Source organism: Ipomoea nil, unplaced genomic scaffold, assembly GCF_001879475.1.
Source record: "Ipomoea nil cultivar Tokyo-kokei standard unplaced genomic scaffold, Asagao_1.1 scaffold1562, whole genome shotgun sequence".
NCBI classification, from domain to species: Eukaryota; Viridiplantae; Streptophyta; class Magnoliopsida; order Solanales; family Convolvulaceae; genus Ipomoea; species Ipomoea nil.
Window position 1 is genome coordinate 764,948 of NW_017617990.1, and position 4,939 is coordinate 769,886.

Sequence of the window (4,939 nt, forward strand, 5' to 3'; positions counted from 1 at the left end):
TCGATCGATCCCGGGCATGTCTTCGGGCCGCCATGCAAAGATGTCAGCGTACTCCCGGAGTATATCCAAGATTTCCGCTCGGAGCTCGAGGGTGAGGGCCCGGCCAATCTTAATCTTCCTATCCGGTCGGTCCTCGGATAGGGGAACTTCTTCGATCTCTTTGGAAGGCTCAGGCTGCTCCTTCCGATCCTTAGCCTCCTCTTTGGCTATGGTATTCACCCGGGAAGACTGACCGGAGTCACGTCTATTGACCGCTCGGGTGTAACACTTCCGGGCGGATTGAACGTCGCCGCGGACTACGCCGACCCCGTTGGGGGTGGGGAATTTCATGCACAGGTGAGGCATAGAAATTATCCCACCGATCTTCATAATGGCAGGTCGACCCAAGATGATGTTGTGGACGCAGTGGAGGTTGACCACAACAAATTCTAGCTCCGTCTTGATCGACTTCGGGGCTGTGCCGATCTCGACCGGGAGCGTTATCTTTCCCTCGGGGTAAATAAGAGCCCCGGTAAAACCCGATAGTGGTACACCGACCGGAGTCAGCTCCTTCCTGTCAAGTCCAAGTTTCTCGAACACGTCCAAATAAAGGACGTTTACACTGCTGCCAGTGTCTACCATAACCCTCTGGACGTCAGTCCCTTTGACATCAATCGTGACCACGAGCGCCTCCATACCGTGGTCACCGCTGCTGGGTTGATCTTCAAGGGTGAAGGTTATGGGCTCCATCTTTTGCCTCTTCCCGGTCTCCCGGGAATCCACTATGGCGACCGGGCAATTACTCCGCGGTCGGGAAGCGTCTTCCAATCCACCGAAAATGACGTGGATGGTCAGCTTTCCTGCTGGTCGGCTGCTAGACGGAGGGTCAGGGTCCCGTCGGTCATCACGACGATCATCTCTTCGGTCCTGACCTGACCGATCAGAGCGTCGCTCACGATCAGAACGATCAGAACGGTGATGGGAACGCCGGTGATCTCTCCGATCGGTGTTCCTCTTGGGATCTTCTCTTCTCCCCACACACTTGTCCAACTTCCCAAGATTGAGCAAATCCTCCAACAGTTGGCGCAAGTGGGTACACTCTTCAGTGTCATGCCCGGCACATCGGTGGTAAGCGCAATGCTTACTCTTGTCGGGACCGTCTCGATCGGGATGGGGGAGTTTGATGAGATTGCAGGACTGGGCGTACTGCATGGCCTCCGCTGCGGATCGGTTCAAGGCCGTAAACTCACCAGGCCTGGTGCGGGATCGGGGATGGTCATCACCCGATCGATGCTCCGCCCGGCCGGCCGGTTTACGGGACGAAGACCCGACCTCATGCGAGCGCTTTACGTCATTCGCTTCACCGGCGTTGGCATAATCTGTGACCCTTCGAAGGGCCTCCTCGTACGTGGCCGGGGGGGTGTAGAATGAAGTCCTGGTACAGATAACTCGCCCGGAGAGAGATGTGAAGCATATGGGTGGCGGTCGCATCATCCATGGGCTCGACTTCCCCGACCGCTGCCTTCCATTTGACGAGGAAGTCGATCAAGCTCTCCCCTTCAAGCTGCTTGGCCTTCTCCAGATACATATAGGGCTTCCTCACCACCTTGGAAGTGATGAACTTCCTCACAAACTTGATCGCCAAGGTGTCAAACTTGTCGATCGAGCCCGGCTGTAAGGTCCGGAACCATTCCGCCGCTCGACCGGTAAGCGTGGAATAAAATGCCCTACACATTACGGCGTCTGATACGCCCTTCAGCATCATATTGCTGTAGAAGTCATTGACGTGGACCTCGGGGTCCGTCCGACCATCATAACTTTTCTCTCCAGAGACCTTTAAATCAAGCGGGTAGGGCTGAGCCATCTCCGCCGCTGTAAAAGGCGTCTGGTGCAAGGTCGATTGGTCGACCGGAGGTGTTGCAGGGTGCGCGTTTCTGAACTGCGCAAACTCCGCCTGGAGGTTGTAGAGCAATCCTCGGGTCTCGTTGAGCTCGGCGGCTTGGGCAGCTTGAGCTGCGTCCCGAGCGCGTCATCGTCGGTGAGATCTCGACCCGCTATACCCGGATGAAGCCTCCTGGCTGACCTCCTGCATCTGTACGTCTTCTTGCTGGCGGTTCGGGTCTTGGGGTCCCAAACGCTGACGCATCTCCGGTTGAAGACGATTGAAAGCTGCCGCTCGGGTAACTTCTTCGGGATCCTCCGCTTGGGCGGGAACCTCGGCTGCTTGCTGGGCCTGCCATGGTGCCTCCATCGCATCAGCACCCCCCGACCCCAACCGCGAACGAGCCGAGCGTCGAGCCCGGGAAGCGGACTGATGCTGCGGCTCTACCTGTGCGGTCGGGTGAACTGGAGGGGCGGCGGCTGGAGCCGTGTATGCAGGCGTATATGGTGGATATCCAACCGGGGGAGTGTAGTACATCGGTTGGCCAGGCCAGTACCCGTACGGCGGAGGTGGGACCGGGTATGGATATTGGCCGGGATACATCGCCGGCTGCTGCGGATACGGCTGACCGGGTGTTGGGTATCCCGGTTGAATGTAATTCACTGGCTGTTGGGCAGCCGGGTATGTGTTGGATGGATGTGGTGGCGAGAGATTAAGATTCAAATCCACCGTTTGACCTTGATGTTGGGTAGCGTGGTGCTCGGATGAACTCGCTGCATCCACCTGGTCGTCGGCGAAATTGTTGTATGCCCACGGAGACATCGTTGCAAAGGAACCGAGTGCTCGTCAAGACGTTGCTTTCTTGCACGGATCCCCACAGACGGCGCCAAAATGATACTGCTAATTCTACATAAGCAATAATTAAGTAAACCCGAGACCAATTAAAGCAAGTAAATATCTTTATTGATCGCGGTAAAGGCCCTAAGTACAATCTACTTGGTTGCTCTAAGTGCCGACTGACTGCGGTCGGGATTCTCTAATAACAACCTATCGATCGTCCAAAAGTCCCCTACACTGTAGCTACTGTGGGTACTTATAGCCGCTGCGCCGGAGACACAAATCCGGTCGTTCGGCATGCTCTCCACGTAGCCACCACGTGTCATCCTCCCGGGTGCCCTATCTGTCGTCGTAAAGAACCGCCACGTGTCCTTTGTCAGCTCTCTCGCCAAAGGGCTACCGCTCGGTGGTCGACACTATCGCTCGGGCAACTCCCGGTCGGACCCCGATCGGGTTCTTCACATGAAACCCGACCTGTTACCTGCAAAAACAAGAAGACAGAAATAGAGGCACACCACTCGGGGTAAAGCTATGTCGGTCGGGATATTCCCTAACAATACCTAACATGAATTGGAAAAAAGGCTGGTTTCTTTTGTTATGATTATTATTATTTATTTATCTATTTAATGCATATATACGTATGTTTTATATAGTTACATACACAACATATGCAAAGTAAGATGTGCACCCTGTATATATATATATATATATATATATATATATATATATATATATATATATATATATATATATAGATTTAGGTTCTCGTGCGGGTGAGGGCTTCAGGTGCGGTTGTACGGTTTAATCTGAGCCATTCATCTCGCTTTAATCAACGTCTAGGATTATCAAAGTTTAAAAAAAACGCGGTGACAATTTTGTAATTTTTGCATCTAGGTCAAAATTAAGGTGAGCGGATCTGTGATTAATGTGCGTGAGTTTTGTGCTTAATGTGCGTGTGTTTTTTGCTTAATGTGCGTGAGGTTTGTGCTTAATGTGCGTGGAGATGTGCTTAACGTGAATAGTTGTTAAAACTTAAAGTCTGTGAGTGAATACTTAAAGTGGGTGAGTTTTGTGCTTAATGTGCGTGATGTTTGTGCTTAATGTGCGTGGGTTTTGTACTTAATGTGCGTGAGTTTTGTACTTAATGCCAGTAGTTGTTGAAACTTAAAGTCTGTGAGTTAATATTTAAAGTGCGTGGGTTTTGTGCTTAAAGTGCGTGGGTTTTGTGCTTAATGTGTGTGGGTTTTGTACTTAAAGTGCGTGAGTTTGTTATTAAGATCTAACACTTCAGGTGCACCTTAGCTTATACTTCTTTGTTCCAGGCACGCGTTTTTTTTTTTTTTAATTTTCATTGATTTGAGCCGTTGATCTAAATTTGATCAACTGCTCAGATTTAACCGCACAATCGCACGGGAAGCTATACCCACACCTGAACCCTTCCCTATATATATATATATATATATATATATATATATATATATATATATATATATATATATATATATATATATATATATAAGCACCTCCTGTATGGCAATTTAAACCAACGGATTATGGAAAGCTAACACGCGTGTGTATATATCCATGTCAATAGCAGCGCAAAGGAAAACGGTTGGCCCTTTGCATCTGATTTTATGAAGGGAGTAGATACGGGCAAGAGGAATCAACCATTTTGCTGTCTTAAGTAGGAGTATGCTTCTTTATCCAAAGGGTGAGCCCATGTGTTGTATGTTGGCACGTACACCTATTATAAGCCTTCTGTAAATAAGGTAAACCAGAGCTGAGCACGAGAAAGTCAAACCTTATGCAAATCCCTTCTCTTCATAGCTATGTCATGCCTTGTCAGGTGTTGGAATTCACAAAGCCACACAATATTGAGGAATAAATGCCTAGGTACGTACTCCCTCCAATAAAGCATGCCCTCTTTCTTCTTCTTCCAAGTTGGCTGTTGAGATAAAAACCATTTTCAAATACCACATGCCTTCTCTACTCCTGCTTTCCTCCTTTTCTGTCGGTGAAGTTCCTTGGAAGTTTCCGGTGCGGCTCATCTTCTCCAAGTTGTGAGGTGCGTTTTCGTCATCTCCAAGCTGTAGGTGGTAACGCCGGTCGGTTCGCGACTGGCCAGTTTGGCCAGCCGCAACCACGCTGGTTAACGTTGGTTCAAAACAGACTAAAAAATAGAGTCGGCAACCCCAAAACAGGCTAAAATAGAGTGGCATTTATTAATTCGTAGGAAAGCCA